Source organism: Monodon monoceros, unplaced genomic scaffold, assembly GCF_005190385.1.
Source record: "Monodon monoceros isolate NGI ecotype Baffin Bay Population unplaced genomic scaffold, NGI_Narwhal_1 Super_Scaffold_20, whole genome shotgun sequence".
NCBI classification, from domain to species: domain Eukaryota; kingdom Metazoa; phylum Chordata; class Mammalia; order Artiodactyla; family Monodontidae; genus Monodon; species Monodon monoceros.
In genome coordinates, this window is record NW_021703777.1 from 85,575,706 (window position 1) to 85,593,706 (window position 18,001).

The 18,001-nt window shown below is 43.6% G+C and overlaps 2 pseudogenes; one reads left to right on the forward strand and one right to left on the reverse strand.

Moving 5' to 3' along the window:
- Window positions 1–8,418: 8,418 nt before the first annotated feature.
- Window positions 8,419–9,921, reverse strand: LOC114902988 (annotated as a pseudogene).
- A 5,846-nt stretch (window positions 9,922–15,767) lies between these two features.
- Window positions 15,768–16,847, forward strand: LOC114902823 (annotated as a pseudogene).
- The last annotated feature ends 1,154 nt before the right edge of the window (window positions 16,848–18,001 follow it).

Consider the following 18,001-nt stretch of genomic DNA (forward strand, 5'->3'; position numbering starts at 1 on the left):
AAGTCTCCTGCCCCCAGTCCACCACGTATGTTACATCACTTAACCTTCCCAGCACCCTCTAAAGTTCACAAGTGACCCCTTTGCCCAAGATACTGGTCAAATTCCTCAACCTGCTTTCTAGAGTACTCTATAATAAACAGATTCATAATCATCTAAGGTGGGAGCCACCAGCCACATGTAGTTACTGAGCTCTTGAAATGAGGCCACTATAGGACAGTCTCACTAGAGTGAGAAACATTCTTGTTTTCCCATTGACACAGTTATTATTCTGCTAAAGCTGCATTTCACTTAGCCACTGTATCACATAAGATAATATTGTAGTGCACATGAAACTCAGCAGAACTCTGCAGGGCTTTCCAGCAGACAGACCCCCACCCCGAGTTTGAAGAAAAGCTTTAGCCTTCTAGGTCTTCCTTGAGTTCCAAAGAGCAAACTTAATCAGAGAAGTGAAAAAATACAGAAACAAAGAAAAACAATCAAGCAAGACAAAATAATAATAGTTTAGCCATAAAACAAAGTCAAGTTCCTTTAGTTCCTCCTCAAGGGCTATAGATAATATCCTGAGCCATATCCTTGAGTTGTTTTGCAGATACTAAAACCCCCACCAGGTGGAAGAGTTTAACTCCATGCTGACCACCAGCATGTAGACCCCAAACTGGTTGGAACCAGAAAACTGATCATTGAGATTCCTGAAATACCACCCTGTTACCTCACCATCAGCCAATGAGAGGATTGTACAGAAGCTGATCACTCACCCTGTGACCTTCTCCCTCACACCATCTTTAAAACCCTTCCGCTAAAAGCCATCTGAGAGTTCAAGTCTTTTGAGCATGAGCTGCCCCTTCTCCTTGCTTGGCACCCTACAATAAAGATAGCATGCTATCTATACTTTCCTTCGCCACAACCTGATGTCAGTAGATTGGCTTTGCTGCACTTCAGACAAGCTGACCTAAATTTGGTTCAGTAACACACATAGGGCATAGATGTTATTTTTATGTGTAAACTCATCAATGAATTGCTTCAGTTCAAATGTTCTTTTTTTGCCCTATGCACCTATGTAACATTGTAATGTGTTTATTCAAATAGTTTCTGCAGATAATAAGTCCAAAGATATCTGTATCAATCATAATTGGGAATTAAATAAAAAGTTATTTTTAAAAGTATAATGTAATTAAATGTAATTTTTCTAGTTTAAAGAAGTATGGGCAAATTTTAAATGAAAGTGTACAATGATGCTGAATCAAGTGGCGATGCAGTAGCTAGAACTACAATCAGAAGAGTACAACAAAATAGGATGATGAAAAGCAATTGCAATTTCCTGCAGCAGATCACTGTGTTAAAAAAGAAAAAATTAAGATGATAAAGTGGACAATATTGAGACATTTTCAGCAAGTGCATAATAGATTTGATAAGAAATTTCCTTTCAATGGTCAAAAAAATTAATAAAATTAGTTGCCTAAACACAGAATTAAATGTCCAACAAGAAATTTATAATTATTTGTAATTAATTTTTTTAATTTTTAAAAATGTTGAAATAAATTTAAACAGATCTGGGCTTCCCTGGTGGCGCAGTGGTTGAGAGTCCGCCTGCCAATGCAGGGGACACAGGTTCGTGCCCCAGTCCGGGAAGATCCCACATGCCGCGGAGCGGCTGGGCCCATGAGCCATGGCCGCTGAGCCTGCGCGTCCAGAGCCTGTGCTCCGCAACGGGAGAGGCCACAACAGTGAGAGGCCTGCGTACTGAAAAAAAAAAAAAAAAAAAAAAATTAAACAGATCTGAGCTTATACATTTGGCCAGCTATTTAAAAAAATCTTGGATTCTTGCACAAAAGAAAAAAACACCTTTAGATAAAGAAATGGTAAAAAAAATGTGTAATGCAAATATTGTTAGAAAATACTGAGGAAAAGACTAAAAAAGATATTTTACAAAGAGTGGAAGCTCTTCAATTACATCACTAAATAATTGCCCATAAAATACAAAACTTTTCTAACAATAGCAAAGACCAATAAATAAACCTGAAAAATCACAGAGAACAGATTGGTAGTTGCCAGACAGAGGGGCTGGGAGCTAGCAAAATGGGAGTCAAAGGTACAAACAGCCAGTTATAGAATAAATGTCATGGGTGCAATGTACAGTGTGGTGACTATAGTTAATAATACTGTATTGTCATTTGAAGTTGCTAAGAGAGTGGATCTTAAAAGTCCTCATCACAAGAAAAGAAATTTGTAACTATGTATGGTAATGGATGTTAACTCTACTTACTGTGGTGATTATTTCACAATATATACACATATTGAATCATTATGTTGAAACTAATAGAATGTTATATGTCAATCATACCCCAATTAAAAAGAAAAAGAAAAAAGAATTAACAAAAATCATTAGATGGGCTGGAGCAGTGGGCTCCAGGAATGGTGCCAGGATGACACTGCAGAACCAGGCTGCCAGGGAGCTGCCACACCTGCCAACATCAGGAAAGCAGGACTAAAGAAGGCACTCCTGAAGCTGCTGGCTCCAGGGACACACCTCTCCAAGCATTAAGTGTTAGATTTAGAGCCACACCACACCTGAGAGATCCAACTTAGCGAAAAACAGATGGCCCATACCCTGCCTCTTGACTCTCAATAATTTGGTGCCTGGACACTGGAACACACTGCAGAAAAACCAGCAATGCTATTCCATGCATGGCACCATGCAGATGCCTTCCAATTCTCACTCAGGTGCATCTAAGCTATGAAGCCTAAATCACATCCAAAAGCCCTAAAAAGAAGTCTCTCCCATCACCTCACTCTCCTTACCAGGTAAACTCCTTCAAATTAAATATCCCTTCCTCCAGGAAGCCTTCTCTGACTTCCCCAAAACTGTGTTAAGTTGGCTGTCCATGTACTTTGTATGCATTCTTGGCTCACTTTATTTATTCTAAGTGTTTAGTTGTCTTTCTCCCCTGATAGGCCATTAGCTCCATGGACGGAGCCATGTTAGTTTATTCACCATCATGTTCTCCCCACCTAGTGGTAGATGCTAAATTCACATGTGTTGAGTGAATGAGTGAACAGTGTGCCAGGGGTCGCATTTGAACCGTCTTTCCCCACACTACAAGCTCTCTCATAACACATCCATGTGCCCCCGAAGATGTCCAGCACCTGCCAGAGGAAGACTGCAGTTGGCACATCCATCACCAGGATGCAACCTTGCCCACTCAAGGAGGACGGCCTGGGGCTGTTTCTAAGAAACAGGGGGGAACTGTCGTTCACGCAATGACTTTCAAGAAAATGCCATGGGCTCTGGGATACTGGGCCCCGAGCCCAGGCTGCAGAACAGCCAAGGGAAGATCGGGCCAAGGGGTTATGCTGGACACTGCACAGAACACGCCCAGCCACGCTCCTGTCATCAAGGAAGACTGTGGACACTTAAGTGAGGGACCCAGAAGAGGATCCCGCTTGTGCAAACAATGAGACTTTACACAAAAGCATTTACAGTTTATGAAACTCCTTCACATGCATCAGCCAGTTCATTATTTCTCCCTCTCCCATTTTACAGATCAGGAAACTGAAGCATAGCAAGATGGGCAACTTTTCCTAAGGCAAGTGTCAAATCCTGGTCTTGGACCCAAACCTCATAGCGCTGTGGTCACAACACATACTGTAAAATCAGACAGAGCTAAGTTCAAAGTCATTTTCTGCCACAAACCAGCCAGGTTCCTTAGGCAAGTCACTCTCTGAGTCTCCGTTTTCTCTTATGTAAAATGAGGGCAATAGCAGCTAACTCATGGGGTTGTTGTGAGAATTAAATGAACCACTTATGCAAAGACCTTAGCTCAGCACCTTGTGCAGAATAAGGGTTCAGTGATTAGTATCTGTTTTATTATTATTACTATTCCAAGTTTGGCTCTATTATCTGAGATTGATTTTTAATCGTACAAATCTTATTATAGTATTAATAATTTACTCTGAAATACTTCAGCAAAGCCAGTGTGATGTGAATGAGGGAGGGGCAATCAGTCATCTTGATTAGGTAGGCACACTCCAGGCCTGGTAAGCTATCACTACGCCGCAAATACCCCAGCCCAGAGAACAGGAACGTCAGCACTTCCTCTAATTTCCTGTCCACTCATGACAACACATTATTTGGCTCTGCTGATCCATATAATGAATGTCAGACAAGAGTTTCTATTGGCGGTACTTAGTGATTTGTTAATCAGCATAAAGAAAGGATATACCAAATGGGCTCTATTGATAACATCAGTGATATTCAATATATAAAGTAATATTCAAGATAAAATATTTGAAACGCTCCTTGTGCTTACTTGATCCTTCACCCTTAACCCTCAAGGATGGCACCAGAAGCTTGATCCCTAAAACATCCTGGGCCCACCCCTGGCACGTAGTGTTGTGGTCTGTTCAAGAGAACTCTTATGGAGGTGTTCTGCGAGCACCAAAAGGGACGGAGGGCTAGGGCTTCACAGAGCTTGCAGAACTGCTCTAAGACCATTCTGTAGGCCTCCTCTGAGCCTATAGGCAAATAAATATCTATCCTTGTAGTAACTTTTGTTCTGATACTTACTTCCTTACTCCCTCTCAGTATCTAACCCTCACTTACCTCTAACTCCTAAGGGTTCCAAGATAAATCAAAAAGAGCCTAATATCCGTGAATGACCAAATTGGCTTATTTAGGCCAATTTGCAACAAAGGTTCTATTGAGTTTTTCGCAGGATTGTCATGAAGCCCAAATCACTAAATGCGTGTCCAAGTCCCTAGAGAATTTTAAAGAGCCATAGAGACGATAATAGTAACAGGACCACATGTATCATTTGCTCAGTTTCCTCCTCTGGTTCTTCTCTAGGACCCAGTCGTTAACACTTTGTTCTCTCTAGGCGATCTTATCTAGTCCCCTAGCCCTAAATATACATCATATGGCACTTCCCTGGTCGCACAGTGGTTGAAGAATCCGCCTGACAATACAGGGGACACGGGTTTGAGCCCTGGTCTGGGAAGATCCCACATGCCACGGAGCAATGAAGCCCGTGCACCACAACTACTGAGCCTGCGCTCTACAGCCTGTGTGCCACAACTACTGAGCCCACGTGCCACAACTACTAAAGCCCACGCACCTAGAACCTGTGCTCCACGACAAGAGAAGCCACCGCAATGAGAAGCCCGCGCACCGCAAGGAAGAGTAGCCCCCGCTCGCCACAACTAGAGAAAGCCCGTGTGCAGCAAATCATATGTTGAGGGCTTTCACATTTTTGTCTCCAGCCTTTGTCTCTCAACTAAGCACCAGATTATGTATATCCAACTGTCCACCGGACATCTCCAGTTGAAGAGGTCTAACAGGCATCCTAAACCGCCACAGCCAAAACACAGCTCTGGACCCTTTTTCTCTCAACAGCCCCATCACCACCACCTGCATCCTACCCATCTCAGAAGATGGTGCTGCCCAGACCAAAGACCTAGGAGTCATCTTTGGTTCCTCTCTTTCTGTCACAGCCCCATCCCCTCTCCCCACCTGATTCATCAGTGCCCCTCTACCCATCTCTAATGACACCACCCTAACCACCATCATCTCACACATTCCCTCCAAAAGCCTAACTGATCTCACTGATCCTCCTCCCTCCGCCCTGGACAGAACAGCTTTTTTTTTAAAGTAAATGAGACAGTGTGACTTCCTGTTTCAACCTTCCAATGGCCTTCCATCACTCCTAGGATAAAAGCCAAACTCCTTTTCCACAACTCCTGCTTCTAACCTCCTCCACCTCTCACCACCTCCACCCTCGCTCACCTCACTCCAGTCACACTGGCTTATTCCTGTTTCTTCAACACCGATGTGTCCCTTTCAGTCCCACCTTATGACCTTTCCACCTGTTGTTCCCTTGGCCCAAAAACTTTCTGAGTCTTCACCTGGCGACCTTTGTATCACCCCAATGTCAGCCAAGTCACCTCAGAGGGGCCTTTCCCAGCCACACAATCTAAAGAAGACCCAGTATCCTTACACACCACTTTCATGCCATCACTCAGATTTACTACGTACATAGCATTTCTCACTCCTATCTTATTCATTTCTTTGCTTATATATTGTCTCCCCACTAGAATAAAAGTCCTATGAGGGCAGGAGCTTCATTTTGTTCATTAAAGCCTCCCAGCACCTCCAACAGTGCCTGGCATAGAGAAAGATCTGGAAAACACTTGCCCAATGAATAAATGGGTTACTTATTTATTACGCCTCTACATGACTTGTAGTGAGGAGAATGGATAAGCAAACTGTAGTACATTCACATAAGAGAATACTATTCAGCAACGAAAAAGAATGACTGCTGATAATGCACAACAACACGACTGGATGTCAAATACAGTACGCTGAGCATGTACTATATGATTCTGCTCATAAGAAAGGCCAAGAACAGACAAAATTAATCTACGGTGTTAGAAAAGAGAACAGTGGTTAGTAATCTCTAGGATGGGGACTGACCAGAAGGACATGAGGAAACTTTCTGTAGGTTTGAAGCTACTTTGATTGGCATATAAGATACACATATTTTTATAATACATTTGCCGAAACCCACCAAATTGTGCACTTCAGATTTGTACATTTCCCTGTGTGGAAATTTTTCCTCAAATTGAAAACAAACAAGTGAAACCTACTTTTGTAAATAGAATGGCCAACTTCCTAGTATCAGTCAATTCAGAATGAAATATCACTTTGGTTTAGCTCTAGTTCAGAGACTATTTTGGAATCCTAGGCTTTAGCCTATCATTTTAGAATCATTTTAGAATATCTACCTGAGCTTCTTTAAGCTTCTTTGTGTCAGTGTGATGGGAGGAAACAGTTTGGCTCTATTTTTTACCATAAAAAATGACAGTAATATTCAGTGTGTGTCTGGCTGAGGAAGAGGTTCCTGTTGGTTTTGATTTTTTTGCTTTGTTTCTTTGTGTGCAAAGTAGACTTGGCCTTATATCTTTGCTCCTGGGGTGTTTTTTCAGGTAAGCAACAAGGGATGCCAAAGACATGCTAATCAGTCCAGATTTCTAAGTGTCACTCCTAAGTATAAAAACCTAAAGGAAGTGATCATCTTGAAAGCGTCCATCAGTTTGGACCAAAGAAATGAGTTTGCTTTAGCAAACAATAACCACATTTTATCCTTGTCAGGATAAAATCCTTTATCCTTTATCCCAAATTCTTCCATTGGTTACCCCCTCACCACCACCACGGTAGTGGGAAATACCTCCCACCCAGTAGCCAGCTTTATAGACAGGCAACGAGAAGCTCAGGGGAGTTGGTGGCTGCTGTGAGTTAGCACCAAACAGGGTTCCTGGTTTGGTTCGTTGTCTGGTCCAGGAAGAGTATGCTGAGTGGAGTTGACATAAATTTTCCAACAAGGACTGCACCCTGAAAGAAAAAGTCCTCAGTCTAACATCCTCATCCTGATTGGTGAGCAATCCTTACTACTGATTTCCCTGTGCACAACCTTAAGTTCCAAGCTACAAAGCACTTCCTCATCTCACATTCAGTTAAAAAGAACCTGCCCTTTACAACTTCAGCTAAAAGATGAACCCTCTCTGACACATAGAGGCAGGTAGCCAGGTGTACATGTGTTGGGTTGGCATGATTTTCATAGGCGACAACCTTACGTGCCTTCCGACTCAACTCAGGAAAGCTTTTCCCGGGGCGGGCTGGCCTGGAGTGGAGAAGTATCTGTCTGAGAAGCCACACGAGGACACCCAGCCCTGCAGCCTCCACGGGGCAGCACGCTGGCCCTGGTGACAGAAACTGCTGCTCCAAAGCCAGGGTGGCTCTTTCTCAACAAGGCCCACCCAGGAGCCACTCGGCAGGGAAATGAGTGGGAGTTGAGCCCAGTCTGTTGAGAAGAACAAGGAGAGGACAGGAAGGGATTCTACGCCAGTCTCACTCCAAGCCTACAAGTAGCTCAAGAGTTGTGAAACTCAACCTTTTAAGGGAAGGCTGGAGCAGGATATAAACAGAGAAGATGCAACATTTTCCCTGAAGGAAGTTCAAAGCTCTTCCGATGAGTCTGATGAGGGTTCGGTAAACTTTGGGTGTCCTCTGTGTCTCCAGAGCTTCTAGCTCTTGCCTGAATAGGAAAAATTCCAAAGGCGAAGAGAGATAAGCCAATAAATAAAAGAATAAACAAGAGAACAAGCTCTACTTCTTCTTTTTCCCTCCATTATGTAAACCACCAGCTCAGGAGGCAAGGCCATGATCACGGCCATGTGGACTTTTTTTTTTGTTTCCAAAAGTTTGTACATTTTGATGGGGTTTTTTGTTTGTTTTACTGTGGCTTCTGCACTTCAAATCAGCACTTGCAGGTAATGGGGTTTTTGAATAGTATCACCGGGTACGAAAAGTTTTCCCAAGAAACCACAAAAGATTGTTCATTTTTTTCTTTCTTTTTTGGTCAACATTTTGCTGCACTCAAGTCAGTGTAAGTCCTAGCAAAAAGACGGTAGTTAGGACACAACTGTTGCTGTAGATGACGTGACATTGGTTGAATTTGTGCTGACATTTGTGTAACTCCCCTCGCTGTTTGTGTTTGACTCATTAGGGGGCACTTGACTGGAGCTGGCTTGAAGGACTGCTCCCGCCGCACTGCAATGTGGCCGTGGCCCCGGTTCTGGGGTGTAGGTAAAGGTAAGGCTGGTGGAATAAATGATTCCATCATTACGGACCAAAGTTACTGGAACCTGGACTGGCTGCCGGACCCATCTCCAACCTTCTCGGAATGCAGAAATGTCTGGGGCAACACAGAGCATACTTTCTCCACATCTGTACATAGTTTCAGCTTCTACATCCCCAAACCACACTCGTAAATTTGGAGTGAAATGCTGTCCTGAAGTTCAAGATTGCTACATCCTCACTGCCATTCAACTGAGGACTTCCTACAACAGGCACCGGTGTGACTGGGGCAAGGACAGGGCCCATCCCCTCGTAAAATGTATACTCTGCCTTATCCGTACTAATGATTGTCCAGGAAGCACCATCATTTATCATCTCTTTATTTGGTTCTTTTGGGCATGGAGTGGCCTGAAACCGAATGATTCTTTCTTGAGAAAGGCACAAGTACATACTTTCTGTATCCTTAAGGTAAAATGCACATTTATGGAGCTGTGACACAGGATCATCTGCATCCAGTAATGCGGTCTGCTTATCAACTTTCCTAATTATCAATCTTGGGAGTGCCATGCCAGTAACTGAACACACAAGTGTGACTGTTTGTCCATAATGGATGTATCCATCACGGACTGTGAATTCTTCTCCTTCTGATTCATCGTCATCCAAGAGATGAATGTAAAATGCTGCCCACTGCTGAGAACTGGCATGGAAATTACCTCCTTCTACATGTAAGCATCCGGTACTAACTGTCTGGGATCGAAGTCGATTAAACAGAGCCACCTTTGTTCCTGAGGCAATGCATAAGTCAGCATTTTTCAATGACTGCTTCTTTTTGGAAGGTTTGGAGATGACTTTTATCCGCTTGCTGAGGAACACACCAATGTCATCACTATTGCCATAGAACATCTTTACAGAGAGCATGAAGTGCTTTCTCTTGTCTGAGTCAGATATATACAATGTTTTGGCCGTGCAATAGTTCTTTCCTTCCCAGTTTAGCTGCTGCATTTCTAGGTCACTATTTCCTATTCTAATAAATGCACAGGGTTGAGACTCTTGTTCAGAACAACCATCGCGTTCCATTTGTTCTTTTTTTCCTTCCATCCACTGCCCATAATATACACACAAGGAGGAGGGCAAAAAACCCTTTTATCATTTCCATATGACTTCTGTGCAACTTTTGCATGAAGAATAAGTACTGTTTGATCCCCTCGCTCTTTTAAATAATTTCACATAGCTTCCCTAGTAAATCATTTAGATGGAAGCCGCTCACCAAATTTTCTTTTAATCCACGCCATGGTACTTCAAGAACATGTTAAGGTAAGCCACACTTTGATGCACCTGAAAACTCCTCAGCCAGTGTATCTGTATCATTCTCCTTTCCTTTTGAGATCATAATGGTTCTGAAGAACTATAATGCTTCCACTTCAATGATAGTTTCATAATTTCAATGACCTGTCACAGTAGGTGCCATCTTCCACCCATGTGGACTTTCGAGTCAGCCAGAGCTGAGCCCAAATGTGCCCCTTGCTGGCTGCATGAACTTGGACACTCTCTTAACCTCTCTGATCCTCAGTTTCTTCATCTATAAAATGCGAATGACACTAGCATTTTCTCTCAGGGTTTATTGTAAAGAATTAAGGGCCAGCAAATCACTTAGCACAGTGCCTTGCACATAAAAAGGGCTCCATAAATGTTATGCCTTGACTCAGTAAATATTTTAGTAAGTAGCTCCCATAGTGCTGGTGATTAATGTAAATAAGTGATTTAATTAACTAGAAGCAAATGGCTCTTCCTGAATTACCTACCCTGGAATCCATCTCTCCAGCTTTGCTGGAACGTAGCCATGTCTACAGTGATTTGGGGGATCTTGCTTATTCATAAAGGGACCTTCTCAGTAGACAGTGTGTTGAGAAGCCTCGAGTTGGGAGGTATGGAGGGGGTGGAAAAGGATATGATTACCTTAAATTATTCAGCAGGCTAATCTGCAGGTTAGGGATTAAATTTAATCTGTGACCTCCCAAAAGAGGAATTAAATCCAACGGGAGAAAATTGCAGGGAACAGGTTTCTGGGACTTTTTGTTTTGTTTTGTTTTCCTGATGCAGCCAGAGTTTATGGATCTTCTCTTGTGTATCAAGCGCTGTTCTGGGTACCAGGGACACAAGTGGTGAACACAGTCCCTACCCTGATGGAGACTGCATCTTAATAGGAGATGGATAACAAGCAAGTAAACAAGTAAATAAACGAGACAAATTTAGATACTCATAAGTACTGTGAATAACATAAAAACTGAGTGATAAGATGGAGGATTATTGGTGACAGGGGATAAATTTCTTTCTTTTTAATTGAGATATAACTGACATTAACATTATAGTAGGGGCTTCCCTGGTGGTGCAGTTGTTAAGAATCCTCCTACCAATGCAGGGGACATGGATTCGAACCTTGGTCCAGGAAGATCCCACATGCCGCAGAGCAACTGAGCCCGTGTGCAACAACTCCTGAGCCTGCGCTCTAGAGCCTGCAAGCCACAACTACTGAGCCCGCACCACAACTACTGAAGCCCGCGTGCCTAGAGCCCATGCTCCGCAACAAGAGAAGCCCCCACTCACCACAACTAGAGGAAGCCCGCGAGCAGCAACAAAGACCCAATGCAGCCAAAAATAAATAAATTAAATAAATAAATTTAAAAAATTATATTAGTTTCAGGTGTACGACTTAATGATTCAATATTTGTATGTACTGCAAATTATCACCACAATAAGTTTAGTTAACATCCATCACCACACACAGTTACAAAAAAGTTTTTTGGGGGGGACGACAAATTTTAAGATCTACTCTCTTAGCAACTTTCAAATATGCAATACAGTGTTATTAACTATAGTCACCATGCTGTACATTACATCCCCCTGACATTTATTTTATAACTGGAAGTTTGTACCCTTTGAGCCCCTTCACCCATTTCACCTACTTCCCACCCCACACCTCTGGAACCACCAATCTAGTCTCTGTATCTATGAGCTTGTTTTTTTGTTTGCTTGCTTGTTTGTTTTGGTTTTCTGTTTCTTAGATTCCACATATAAGTAAGATCACACAGTATTTGTCTTTCTCTGTCTGACTTATTTTACTTAGCATAATGCCCTCAAGTTCCAGCCATGTTGTTTCAAATGGGATGATTTCCTTTTTTCTTTATGGCAGAAAACTATTCCACATTATATATACCATGTTTTCTTTATCCATTCATCCATCATTGAGCACTTAGGTTGCTTCTGGCTACTGTAAATCGCGCTGCAATGAACATGGGGATGCCTATATCTTTTCGAGTTCGTGTTTTTATTTTCCTTAGATAAATGCTAAAGAACAGATTTCTGCTCAAAGTAAGGAAGGACCTTTTGTCTCCAGGAGCTTCCCAAAGAAAAGGGGTTGTCTCTAGAAGTAATGAGCTCCCTGTTGCTGGAGGGGACCAACCCTAGGCTGGATGAGCCATTGGCATGAGTCTTTAAGTCCTATGTCTGTGTAGCGTTTTACGAGTTCATAGGCACAAGATCAAGGGAGTTTATTGTGAGAACAATGGAGGTTTTTGTCCTTATGCCCTTCTTGCAGATGAAGAAAATGAGGCTCACAGAGGATACATCCCTCACCCAATGTCACACAGTTGGGAGGTGGCACCACCAGGGTTGGCCCTCTGGTCTTTCAGCTCTAACTCCAGTGCTCAAGCCACTCAAGCAAGTGGTGATGAGCATCCACCCATTCCAGCTCATCACTGGAGGCACTTTTTAAAAATACAGATTCCTGAACATCACCCCAGACCTACCGGGCCCCAAACTTCACAGATGGCTTTTATAATCAGCAAATTCAGGGTAAAGCTACCTCTGGGTTGGGCAAGAGGGAGGTCTGACTGGGGAGGTCCCCACTGACACTGACAGCAGCCAGGTTTGGGATCCACTAGATGGCCTGTCTGTACGGCCTTTTCAACTCGAAAATGATCTGACCTAAAGCAGCTGGAATTTGGGGGCAATTTCCGTAGATCCACTGAGATCTGCTATTGGTAACTAGATCCAGTTCCCACGGGGTTTACTATTCCCAGTTGTTCACACAGAGCCCACCAGCCCTTTCCCTGGACAGATTCAAAGGTGCCAATCCTTCAACCAGTCCTGGTGAAGCCAGCCTCTCTCAGCATTTCCAGGGCCATCAGCTTCCTGGCTGCTGGAGCATCTGAGGGGACCCTCCCAAGTCCTGCTGTCGGCCCCGTGTCAAGAAGAACAGCTGCCTGCAGCAGGGGACTCAGTCCGTGTGAACGTGCTACAAATCAGTCTTTAGGTAGAAATGCTTTAATCAGCTGTTATCACATTTGCCTGAAATGATGGCTGGTTTCAGAGCACAGACTGACATGCAGCTGTCCCCATGGGCCACTGTCTTCCTGGCTTTGGGTGGGTGCTGCCTAAGTCTAGGGTAGCACGTGCAAAGCAAGAAGCCAAGCCCAGGCACTGCTCCATCCGGAACAGTGATTGGGCAGGTCTAGAAGAAGCCAAGCCCAGGCACTGCTCCATCCGGAACAGTGATTGGGCAGGTCTAGAAGAAGCCAAGCCCAGGCACTGCTCCATCCGGAACAGTGATTGGGCAGGTCTAGAAGAAGCCAAGGACTCCCTGGCCCCAGTCAGCCTGACCTGATTACTGTTTACAAGAGCAAAACCAGGAGGTTTGCATAGAAATGAAGTGCCCATAATCCAGGTGTGGGGAAATCCACCCACAGTCCTCCAAGCTTTACAAGGTACCTCAAGGTTCAGAATACTTAGAGACATGGTATGTTCTTACCATTGCTGAAGCCAGCAGTCTCCAAACTGGGGGTGAACGCACCCCATGGTTCACATGACTGTTAAGGGACATATTGGACCTTCTATTTCTATTTATTTTTATCTTGATCTTAAGATTTCTATTGCACAGTTGTCATAATACTAGATAATGCAACTGAGTTCTTCTTTCACGCCAGGCAATGTTCTAAGAGCGTACATATATAGATATTATTTGTACTTTATAAGCACAGGCAGGTCAGCTGATCCCTCCAATGTCACACAGCTGAGAAGTGGCAGAGCTGGGATTTGAACACCACAGTCTGGCTACAGAGTTTACATTTATAACTACTACACGATTCTGTCTCATATATAAATACAATTTACAAATTTTAAACAAACTTATATGGGGGTTGCACGCTGAAGTTTTTGTTTCGTTTTTAACTGAAGAAGGTATTAAAAAAAAAAAAAAAACCCTTTGGAGAACATGTTGATGAATTCAGATAAAAAATTAAGCTATTTCCATGGGAGCTTCTGGGGCAGGAGAGATAGCTGTCAGACTCGTTAAAGTCTTAGGGTACCACCATGAGTTCAAAAGCTACTGGAGGGACTTCCCTGGTGGCAGAGTGGTTAAGAATCCGCCTACCAATGCAGGGGACACGGGTTCGAACCCTAGTCCGGGAAGGTCCCACATGCCGTGGAGCAACTAAGCCCACGTGCCACAACTACTGAGCCTGCGCTCTAGAGCCCGCGAGCCACAACTACTGAAGCCCTCCAGCCTAGAGCCCGTGCTCCGCAGCAGGAGAAGCCACCGCAGTGAGAAGCCCTCGCATCTCAACGAAGAGTAGCCCCTGCCCGCTGCAACTAGAGAAAGCCCACGCGTAGCAACGAAGACCCAACGCAGCCATAAATAAATAAATAAATAAATAAATAAAAAGCTACTGGAAATGAGTCTTCTAAAGACCAATCACTGTATACCATCTTCACAACTTTTAACATGTCTTTCAGTACTTTTGTCTAATTTCATATTTTTCTTTAAATCTGCTTCTTTTTTTAAAACTTAATTAATGAATTTTCAAAATAAACACTGTATTACCACTGCAAATGGAAAAGCAGCATCTCTTGCAGAGATGCCACCATCTCATTATAAAGTATTAGAAAAATTCTGCTCGAAAGGTCTTGTTTTTAGGAAAATAATAACAGCTAATTTTTTTTTAATAGGAAGCAATGTTCTTGAATTCCAGAAAAAAAGTCCAGGCCGAAAACACTGATTTGAGAATTAGCCACACATTTAACAAAAAGCCTCCTGAATGTACACTTTGTCTTCAGAGTGGAAATAATTAGACAAGAGCTGACAAAATTGCAAATGCTTTCACGTGTCTCATAAGACAAAATGCTTACTTTTGAGGTAATTTTGACTCTTTTAATATTTTAAATTTTACCCCCAATGAAACAGAATTACATTGAGGAGGATATATATAATTATTAAAATTTAGCAAAACTTACTTCTTTGGTATACTTATTTAATCAAACCTAATTGGAATCATTTGTTACTAGAAGGACATGTAATAATTAGATAAGATGAATGAGTGTGCTCTTTTTATCCCTTAAGTCCATGATGTATTAATAAACTTAACTAGAATGGTGATCAAGAAGGATGATGTGTCTAATAACAGCTAATATTTTATAGCGCCAAGTATTTTATAGTGCTAGGTACTGTTCCAAGTGTTGGAAATATATTGCTTTTACGATACCCCTACTAGGCAGGCATTAATATTATCCCCATTTTACAAATGAGGGTCAGGGACTTTTCAGCAATTTCTGCAAGTTGACACAACGGTTGAGGCCGAGGTAGGATCTGAACCCAGGCAGCCCCACAGCAGGCTCAGTGTTGTTGCCCATTATATACACAGTGATGTTGCCTATAGCACTTCCTGCACCAAGGGAGAGAGCTGGAAGGGAATGCCCTCCTACCCTCAACCTGTTAGGGACCTGCTGCTGGGCCTCCGTGGACTGCCCGGCTCCCTGTGGCCAAGTCAGATAAGTCGCTGCACTTTCCACCTCCAGTGGTGGGTCCAAAGTGGGAGTGCGCCCCCCTCTATCACCAGGACCTGACATGAACTTGCAATAAGAACACTGGCCTGGGCTTCCCTGGTGGCGCAGTGGTTGAGAGTCCGCCTGCCGATACAGGGGACGCGGGTTCGTGCCCCGGTCCGGGAGGATCCCACATGCCGCGCAGCGGCTGGGCCCGTGAGCCATGGCCGCTGAGCCTGCGCGTCTGGAGCCTTGCTCCGCAACGGGAGAGGCCACAACGGTGAGAGACCCGCGTACCACAAAAAAAAACCCAACAAAAAACATGATTACAGGCACATCCCAGGCTGATTGTGCTGTCCTGATTGTTGCTGCTGGTGTTGGTGAATTTGAAGCAGGTATTTCCAAGAATGGGCAGACCCGTGAGCATGCCCTTCTGGCCTACACTCTGGGTGTGAAACAACTAATTGTTGCAGTTAACAAAATGGATTCCACTGAGCCACCCTACAGCCAGAAGAGATACGAGGAAACGGTTAAGGAAGTCAGCATCTGCATTAAGAAAACTGGCTACAACCCCGACACAGTAGCATTTGTGCCAGTTTCTGGCTGGAATGGTGAAAACATGCTGGAGCCAAGTGCTAACATGCCGTGGTTCAAGGGATGGAGAGTCACCCGTAAGGATGGCAGTGCCAGTGGAAGCACACTGCTTGAAGCTCTGGATTGCATCCTGCCACCACCTCGCCCAACTGACAAACCCTTGTATTTGCCCCTCCAGGATGTCTACAAAATTGGTGGCATTGGCACTGTCCCTGTGGGTCGAGTGGAGACTGGTGTTCTCAAACCTGGCATGATGGTCACCTTTGCTCCAGTCAACGTGACAACTGAAGTGAAGTCTGTTGAAATGCACCATGAAGCTTTGAGTGAAGCCCTTCTTGGGGGCAATGTGGGCTTCCATGGCAAGAACGTGTCTGTCAAAGATGTTCGTCGTGGCAATGCGGCTGGTGACAGCAAAAATGACCCACTGATGGAAGCAGCTGGCTTCACAGCTCAGGTGGTTATCTTGAACCATCCAGGCCAAAGCAGTGCTGGATATGCACCTGTGCTGGATTGTCACACAGCTCACATTGCTTGCAAGTTTGCTGAGCTGAAAAAGATTGATCGTCATTCTGGGAAGAAGCTGGAAGATGGCCCCAAATTCTTGAAATCTGGTGATGCTGTCATTGTTGATATGGTTCCTGGCAAACCCATTTCTGTTGAGAGCTTCTCTGACTATCCTCCTCTGGGCCGTTTTGCTGTTTGTGACATGAGACAGATGGTTGCTGTGGGTGTCATCAAAGCAGTGGACAAAGAAGGCAGCTGGAGCTGGCAAGGTCACCAAGTCTGCCCAGAAAGCTCAGAAGGCTAAGTGAATATTATCCCCAATACCTGTCACCCCAGTCTTAATCAGTGGTGGAAAAAGGGTCTCAGAACTGTTTGTCTCAATTGGCCATTTAAGTTTAATAGCAAAAGACTGGTAAATGATAACAATGCATCGTAAAACCTTCAGAAGGAAAGGAGAACGTTTTGTGGACCGTTTGTTTTGTGTGTGGCCGTTTTAAATTATTAGTTTTTAAAATCAGCACTTTTTTTTTTCTTTTCTTTTTTTTTTTTTTTTTTTTTTTTGGTTCGCGGGCCTCTCCCTGCTTTGGCCTCTCCCGTTGCGGAGCACAGGCTCCGGACACGCAGACTCAGCGGCCATGGCTCACGGGCCCAGCCGCTCCGCAGCATGTGGGATCTTCCCGGACCGGGGCACGAACCCGTGTCCCCTGCATCGGCAGGCGGACTCCCAACCACTGTGCCACCAGGGAAGCCCAAAATCAGTACTTTTTAATGGAAACGACTTGACCAAAACTCTGTCACAGAATTTGAGACCCATTAAAAAAGTTTAATGAGAAAAAAAAAAAGTAATGAATGAGTTGTGTTGTTGCACACTGGATATCCTGATGTATCTCTTGCTATTAAAATGCTAGATAAAAATTTTTTAATATATTTTAAAATGCATGACTGAGATGGAAAGAAAGTAAGGGAGATGCCCAAAAGCCAAAGATGAGATGGGAGCCAGATTCCAAATAAGTCAGCAAGAGCTGGAACCAGAGGCATCTCCTGCTCCTCTGTGACCCAGAATAAGAGTTTTAACTGGTGTCATGAGGGAGAGGAGGCATGATGTAGGGACTTGGCAAGGTGAAGTTCAGATTGGTGACCACTGCACAAAGCTCAGTTTCCCAGCATCTCAGTAAAAAGATAATCTATCTATTTCTCTCCCTATATATATATCTCTTCTGCTAAGCAAGAGAAGTAATACACTTATCTGTCACAAGCTCGACATGGATAAACCAGAGTTTATCCATGTTTTTACAGAACAATTTATACTACTTCTGTAGTGTAAAAAAAAAAAAGAGTTGTCTTGCAAAGCGAAAGTCAGTTTTTTCAGAGAGAACCCAGACTTCACAGAGTTCCAAGAAAATTCCATCAAATATCAAAAATCACAAAATACACCAAAAACCAAGGTGCAAAGAAGAG